The sequence below is a fragment of the Schistocerca cancellata genome, chromosome 3 (genome assembly GCF_023864275.1).
Source record: "Schistocerca cancellata isolate TAMUIC-IGC-003103 chromosome 3, iqSchCanc2.1, whole genome shotgun sequence".
NCBI lineage: Eukaryota > Metazoa > Arthropoda > Insecta > Orthoptera > Acrididae > Schistocerca > Schistocerca cancellata.
Window position 1 is genome coordinate 725,388,071 of NC_064628.1, and position 9,106 is coordinate 725,397,176.

The window sequence follows — 9,106 nt, forward strand, 5'->3', positions numbered from 1 at the left end:
ACAACTGATGATGGTCAAAGTACAGAGTATGTAAAATGTAGACTGGTAAATGGCAAGAAAAGCGTTTCTGAAGAAGAGAAATTTGTTAAGATCAAGTATAGATTTAAGTATCAGGAAGTCTTTTCTGTTAGTATTTGTATGGAGTGTAATCATGTATGGAAGTGAAATATAGAGTGTAGCCATGTATGGAAGTAAAATAGCCGGCCGGTGTGGCCGTGCGGTTCTAAGCGCTTCAGTCTGGAACCACGTGACCGCTACGGTCGCAGGTTCGAATCCTGCCTCGGGCATGGATGTGTGTGATGTCCTTAGGTTAGTTAGGTTTATGTAGTTCTAAGTTCTAGGGGACTGATGACCACAGATGTTAAGTCCCATAGTGCTCAGAGTCATTTGAACCATTTTTGAAGTAAAATATGGGCAATAAGCAATTTAGACAAGAAGAAAACAGAACCTTTTGAGATAAAGTGCTACAGAAGAATGCTGAAGATTAGATGGGTAGATCACATAACTAACGAGGAGGTACTGAATAGAATTGGGCAGAAAAGAAATTTGTGGCAGAACCTGATTATAAGATGGGATCGATTGGTCTGGGACACATTCTGAGACGTCCAGATATCCAGTTTAGTTGAGGGAAGCGTGGGGGGGGTAAAAATTGTAGAGGGAGACCAAGAGATGAATACAGCAAGCAGATTCAAAAGGATGTATGCTTTGTTTTGTATTATTATCCGTCCATTTTACTGAGCGAACTCTTGCAATTAGTGAACACGTGGTGCAACAGTTATTGATTGCATAGCTACTGGTTCCGCCTCCGAGTTTCACATTCAGCGCGACAAGCTGTAACATTCTCACGAAGACAATCATCCGTATTTAAAGATGACTCTTCTAATCGTTCAACAGACCAGATTTACTTCTCCTCTCTTTTCTTGACCTCTACAGTCATGTAACGTAACACCATGTGACCTTTTCGTATGGAATTCAAGCGTTCGATTCTCAGACAGCAATTAATTTATCGCTGCTGCAAGGATCACGCACGCAACCACTAGTATCGACCGCGAAGCTTTGGCACCACCAGGCAACAACAGTCAGTCAGAATTGTAACGTCGCGGGACTGAACATACAGAAACACTGCTGACGTAAATACAGCCCTTATTGTTTTCACGTGCAGCCATCAGATGTTCTGTACGTTGCCTGTCGACCTACTTTGGCTTTTTGTACTCTATTGCTATTCATGTAACAGGCTGAATTTACTTGTAGAATTAAAAGGTTCCTAGTTGCTTCGAAAATCTTCATTTTTGGGTGATTCCGCGTTGTTTAGCCATTAATCAGCAGACTGCAATTGCGTTACCTCTTTCCTCCCAGTAACCCAAACTTCATAAAAGAGTATCAGGATTGGTATTGTGTCCGAGTTTTAATTATCACTGTTCTCTCCAATTTTTACCTGTTTCATTGTAGAGAGTATGAAATTTCGCTAAATTAATTGTAATGCTGCTTATCTTAGTAATAACTGTACCTGAATTTTTATTTCTGCTTTTGTAAATGGTCTGGCCTGGTGGTCTACTGGGTAGGGCACAAAATTCCGACACTGAAAGTCCGGGTTCAGGGGACTTTTCCTCGCTCCAGATCCTTCAGGGTGGCCCCAGTTCCACTCAGCCTGCTGTCAAATTGAGTTGTTGTTGTTGTTGTTGTTGTGGTCTTCAGTCCTGAGGCTAGTTTGATGCAGCTCTCCAAGCTACTCTATCCTGTGCAAGCTTCTTCATCTCCCTGTACCTACTGCAACCTACATCCTTCTGAATCTACTTAGTGTATTCATCGCTTGATCTCCCTCTATGAGTTTTACCCTCCATGCTAAATTTGTGGTCCCTTGATGCCTCAGAAACTGTCCTACCAACCGGTCCCTTCTTCTTGTCAAGTTGTGCCACGAACTCCTCTTCTCCCTAATTCTATTCAATACCTCCTCATTAGTTATGCGATCTACCCATCTAATCTTCAGCATTCTTCCGTAGCACCACATTTCGAAAGCTTCTATTCTCTTCTTGTCCAAACTAGTTATCGTCCATGTTTCGCTTCCATACATGGCTACAATCCATACAAGTACTTTCAGAAACGTCTTCCTAACACTTAAATCTATACTAGTCGTTAACAAGTTTCTCTTCTTCAGAAACGCTTTCCTTGCCATTGCCAGTCTACATTTTACATCCTCTCTAGTTAGACCATCATCAGTTAGTTTGCTCCCCAAATAGCAAAAATCATTTACTACTTTAAGCGTCTCATTTCCTAATCTAATTCCCTCAGCATCACCCAACTTAATTCGACTACATTCCATTATCCTCGTTTTGCTTTTGTTGATGTTCATCTTATAACCTCCTTTCAAGACTGTCCATTCCGTTCAGCTGCTTTTCCAGGTCCTTTGCTGTCCCTGACAGAATTACAATGTCCTCGGCGAACCTCAAAGTTTTTATTTCTTCTCCATGGATTTTAATTCCTATCTCAAATTTTTCTAGTTTCCTTTACCGCTTTCTCAATATACAGATTGAATAACATCGGGGAGAGGCTACAACCCTGTCTCACTCCCTTCCCAACCACTGCTTCCCTTTCATGGCCCTCGACTCTTATAACTGCCATCTGGTTTCTGTACAAATTGTAAGTAGCCTTTCGCTCCCTGTATTTTACCACTACCACCTTTAGAATTTGAAAGAGAGTGTTCCAGTCAACATTGTCAAAAGCTTTCCCTATGTCTACAAATGCTATAAACGTAGGTTTGTCTTTGCTTAATCTAGCTTCTAAGATAAGTCGTAGGGTCAGTATTGCCTCACGTGTTCCAACATTTCTACGGAATCCAAACTGATCTTCCCAGAGGTCGGCTTCTAGCAGTTTTTCCATTCGTCCGTAAAGAATTCGCGTTAGTATTTTGCAGCTGTGACTTATTAAAGTGATAGTTCGGTAATTTTCACATCTGTCAACAACTGCTTTCTTTGGAATTGGAATTATTATATTCTTCTTGAAGTCTGAGGGTATTTCGCCTGTGTCATACATCTTGCTCGCTAGATGGCAGAGTTTTGTCAGGACTGGCTCTCTCAAGGTCGTCAGTAGTTCCAATGGAATGTTGTCTATTCCCGGGGTCTTGTTTCGACTCAGGTCTTTCAGTGTTCTTTCAAACTCTTCACGCAGTATCGTATCTCCCATTTCATCTTCATCTATATCCTCTTCCATTTCCATAATGTTGTCCTCAAGTACATCGCCCTTGAATAGACCCTCTATAAACTCCTTCCACCTTTCTGCTTTCCCTTCTTTGCTTAGAACGGAGTTTCCATCTGAGCTCTTGATATTCGTACAAGTGGCTCTCTTATCTCCAAAGGTCTCTTTAATTTTCCTGTAGGCAGTATCTATCTTACCCCTAGTGAGATAAGCCTCTACATCCTTTCATTTGTCCTCTGCTTGTCTGCTTAGCCAGTACACGACACATTTCCCGGAGGTAAAGTGCTGCCGGGGCGAGGTCACTTGCCATTCCTCCCCCTCCTAATGCTACGGCGGATAGGAGGCTGGTAGTCCGGTCATGGGCTTGTGCCACTAGACTTTACTTTACCGTTTTTTTGCCATACATGTTTCACCTAAATGTATGAGGTATCTTCAGTGATCCTCTTCTCTGGACTGACATTTCTCTGATAAGTTTTCTGTAAATTGCATTTTACAATCTCACTGCCCTGCACTGCATTTAACCTTTATTTCGCGACTCCCTGCACAACAAATTGCTGTTATATTAATTCACTTTTTTTACTCATTTTGCAATGACTGTATGTGACTGCCAATCGTTTTGTTAGTGTTTCGTTAGCGGTTTCTGGCAATGCCATTATCCTTATTTCCTTCATCGATGGTCTGCAATTACATCTAACCCATTCGGAATGCAACTGGTAAAATGTTCTCTGTAGATCATTATCCGTTTTGCAGATTATGGATGGTTTGTCAGTAAATACACGGTCCAGTCACATTAATGTGATCATCGCCTATGTTCGACCTCAACGTGCGGTGCGATGCGGTACCCTCTGGAGTCTTGAGTACCGTCACCACAGTAAATATCAAAATTTAGGGAATGTCATAGTCTTTACCAAATACAGTAGATGTATAGCACTAAGAACAAAGGATAGTGTTCGCTGTTTGTTTTAAAGTAAAATGTGTCCTTCGATTAAAATTGTATGACGGACATCGATGAGACGAACGATGTGCAGATTCAGAAATACTAGCACACTGAAGTTCTGATGAAAAAATATCTGATCCATGCCGGATGGAAGTACTTTGCTACAGAAACATTCAAACCAAACCATGTTCAATTATTACTGAAATAGTACAGCTTATTTTCAGTTTGCTGGGAACTAACGTTAACACTGACAGAACGTCAGAGACAAAACTGCCCACAAACACCCTGACAGCGACTTACAATAAATATGTCAGCTTTAATTTCTCCTGCGTGATAACTTCTACAAAGTAATATGCTGCGACGAGACATACTACTGAACACGTTCATCTATTCGGAAAGTATTAAATATAATAACTGCAGCTTATTTGGAGAGGGCAGACGCAAGTTACCTAACCAATGAAGGTAATGGTTTGGAGAAGATAGCGTATGGGCAAGAATAATCAAGTCAATCCTCGAATACAACTTGATCACAATATCAGACAACCTCTCTTTTTCGAACCTCATTCTGCAATCGAACAGAGTCTTACAGGGTGACCAAATGAGCCCTTTGCTGTACATTCTTGCCACTGAAGAAGTACTGCGAATTGGAGAAAATGAAGAAGATGTATACGTATATGCATACGCTGACGACATAGCCGTAGGTTCAACAGATATACAGAAGCTGCAGAAAATCATTGAGAAAATAGACAACTGGTGCAGTGAACACAAACTACACATAAACATAACAAACACAGAAATGGCGATTTTCAGAAAAGGAGGCAAAACACACAAGAATGCGGAAATCAACATCAGAGAACAAAAAATAAAAATCTCATCCGACTTTAAATACCTAGGGGTGACACTGCAACCAACAGCCAAATGCTTCACAAAACATACAACAGAACGTGCAGCCCAAGCAATAATAACAGTACAGGACATCAAAAACATCCGCCTACTCAGTCTAGAAACAGCCGTGAAATTATTCAACGCAAAAATCTTGCCAATCCTGGCCTATGGCATGGAGGTTATATGGGACCATCTGACGGAAAAAAATCTAGAAACACTAGAAAAGATAAAATCGACTTATCTAAAAAGAGCACTACGTCTCTCAAAGACAACTAGATCTAGACTAGTGTACCTGCTAGAGAGAGAGACATTTCTAATTGAAGACATCAGACTTCGATATATGATGCCACACACCAGGGCTTCCAGAAATCAACTGAAGATCATGGAAAACAAACGAGAAAAAGTATGGCAGGAGTTCTATGGCACCGGAGCAATGACGAACCGCTTATGGGCAGCACCAAACTTCTAACTGCGACACGTCGTAACTAGATTACGGCTTTCAACATCTAATTTGCAAAAACAAAACTTATCATGACCCAACCACAACATGTGTGTGTGTGTGTGTGGGGGGGGGGGGGGGGGAAACTGTGTAACGAAGCCTGTGAACGGTATCACATAGAACTGTACAGTAAAAGAGTGAAATCGATAAATTAATAGGCAAAAGTGTAAAATGTAAATGTAAACGTAAAATGTTAAGCAAAGTAACTGTATATGGCTATTTGGCTGCAATTTTGTTAAATAAAAAAAACCTTATGAAAGATTTGAATGACAGCAAGCATACTAAAGGCAACAAAAGGTGTGACAAAATGTCTTCAAACTTACTTTCTGTGATGCAATGCACACTGAATGTTTTTTGTGTCTTGTTTGTGCTGTACTCTACAGACTTACATTGATGTATGGGATTACACAAGGCTGCCGATAATTACTTTTATCTGCATACATTCTTTCATTTAAATATTTTTATTGTAAAAACAATATCTACGTTGTTGCACGAAGGAAAGGTTTTAATACCTAACATATATCAATAACAGTGATTAATCTAAAGTCTTTTTATTGTTCTCTGTAGTATGATCGCTCCGTGGATCGTTCAGAGTAGGAATACCTATGAGTGAGCATTCAGATTCATAGAACAAGAGTTTTGATAGGAAAAGGTTCAAATAGCTCTGAGCACTATGGGACTTCTGAGGTCATCAGTCCCCTAGAACTTAGAACTACTTAAATCTAACTAACCTAAGGACATCACACACATCCATGCCTGAGGCAGGATTCGAACCTGCGACCGTAGCGGTCACGCGGGTCCAGACTATAGCGCCTAGAACCGCTCGGCCACCCCGGCCGGCGATAGCAAAAGATTTTTATTGTCAACACACATTATCTCCCATATCACGTGGCTTTGTGGTACTTACCTATGAAAAATAACTGTTCTTACTTACACGTATTTCGATTTGCATTCGCAGTAGCCAAAATTATTCACTACTGCCATTACCAATAAATAAAGGTATCAAATGGGACGAATGCGTGTAATATTAAAGGCAAGAGCGTTGCACTTGAATCACTTAACAATTCCGAATTGATGTTGGGAGCATGCTCACTCCATGGATATTCATACTCTAAGAATCCGTCTGCAGATTTAAACTAATACATTCAAAAAGCTGTGATTAAATTGTATCCTTAGACGCAAGTACGATTTGATTGACGCCAACATTTTAGAAAGTGCGAGGTGAAATGATCGTCAAAATCTTATTGTTAATACTGAATTTAAGAAATGCAGAAATTTTCATGCCAGAGATCATTTAGAACTAAGAGCGACATTTAAATATTATACTTAAAAGAACGGCATCACATAGTACCATGTTGTCAAGGAAATATGGCTACAACTACGTGGCCGTGAATTTCCCAACAAGTGCGTGGCATTTTATGGACACTTAACGTCGATTCTGAGCGAGTGAGAGAAGACTGTTACAATAAACTTCTGTCCAGGAACAATAGGTAGAACTCACATTCTAAATGTGGCGTGCAAGGGAGTCTGGTACGTGTGCATTTCTATGTGCTCAACTGTGTCATTTGCAAAATTCAACTCAACATCGTATGTGGAACTGATACCAATGTATACCTTGTGTTTGTATTTTAAAATTAAGAGTTCGATTTTATTAACCAATCTTTGCAACAAGGAGTTTTATTTTATTAACCGAGCCTTGCAATGACAAGAACAATTTCTCCTGTAAGTAAAGTACAAAGAGTGTCTTTCTAAATTGAGTTCATGTGCATTATGATTGCAGCAGTTCGCTGTTTCACTCTTGTAGTTACCTGTAAATCCATTAGAACAATACTGGGTCACATGAATACAACGAGGAATTTTCTGTGTACTCGAACATTCACAGTTCCGCATGAATAAAGTGAGTCGGAGAATATATTACACCCGAGAATGTTCTCAGCGTGAGCGAGAGGGTGAGGGAAGTTGCTTAAAAAAAAAAAAAAAAAAAAAAAACCACCTCCGATTTCGAAAAAAAACCTCCGATTTCGTATGAATAAAACTAGAAGAACTTCTCACAGCGAAGAACATTCTCCGTTTTTTTAAGTGAGCTCTGTAGCATCCTTTGATCTGAGTAACTCCTGTTGAAGTTAAGTTTTATCGACTTTTTGGTAGCAATGGCAGAATATATGCTGCTTTGAAGGCAAAAAAAGATATACGTAGCCAGAAGAAATACTGAAGAGATAAACTTTAAAAGTTACACTAAAACAAGTTAACAATAAAAATATTACAAGCCTGGCGAATTTTCTTCCAGAAAATCATGAAAGAAGATACGGGGAGAACTTTCAAACAAAGTTGAAATTAAAATATTTTTGTTGTTGTTTAGCAGACCCAAGTTTTTAGAATGTTGTACGAGAAGACCAAACAACTGTGCCAATGGCATTTCCAGATGTTCATCCTCACAGCATTATTCTTATATTTTTTATGTTAGAAATAACTAGGCAGATCAGAAAAATAAAATAACTGGTTTATTACAAAAGTAGCGGTCTTTTTCTCTTAACGAACCGCACGGGCGACCGTTTACGTATTAAATAATGGACACGCGAGCAGCCCGTTAAGCGTCGTATTTAACAAAATTATCTCGTATTAAAAAACACTGGCAAAGTACCGGTTTGGAGTAGATGAAAATGTCATGTAAGCTTAAGATTTTGTTCGCATAATGTGTACACCTAACTTCAATAACAAAGAAGTTTCCCGCATGACGAAAATTCGGTAACACTGCAAAAAATGTATTTTCGTCAACTGTCCGTAATCGTCTTAATAATTTGTTACCGCACATGAAAGTAAAATCGAAACGTAGTCCAACTTTTCCAGATCACACAGACAAGGAGAGATCTCCAGCGGTGCGATCGACTTTTTGAAACTATCTATACGTGATGTAGGTTAAAATCCCAGGTATCACGCACTGCAGCCAGTAACCCTGGTGGTCCCTCGTTTGCGAGTAACTGGCGAAAGAAAAATCGTAATTTTATGTGATACTCAATAACGTTAAAAAAGGTGCATACCATGTTTTTGTTGAGTGGTATAATGGATAGAAAAACAGCTTCACATACAGGAGGTGGTGAGTTCGAATCTCACCTGATGTAAATGTTTTTAAAAATCTTTATAGAGATCACTTGGATCATTATTTTTATTCAGTTAACTGGTTTAAATGTAATTCTTTATTTCTATTTCTTTGTCACATTACTTTAATCACTCCATGAATTTCTTCATTTGTTTCATTTTTTACATCATTCTTTTTTCAGTTGGACTTTTTGTGAATACGGATTTAATTGTGTTTACTTTTTCTAATACTCTATGATTTGAAAATTCCGATTTATCAGTTAAAAACAAAAGATGGAATATTCTATTTATACTGCATGAGCAATAATGTGAGAAATGTATTTTTGTTAGCAGATGTGCATTTTTTTCATAACCTAATTATACCTATTGAAATACAGGCAAAACGACGTAGATGAAAATTTAAATTGAATATGGGTTTACAAGTAAAACGAAATTCAAGCAAAATGAGAAATAGATATGATGAACGCAGTGATGTGGACGAAAAAATAGGATGATAA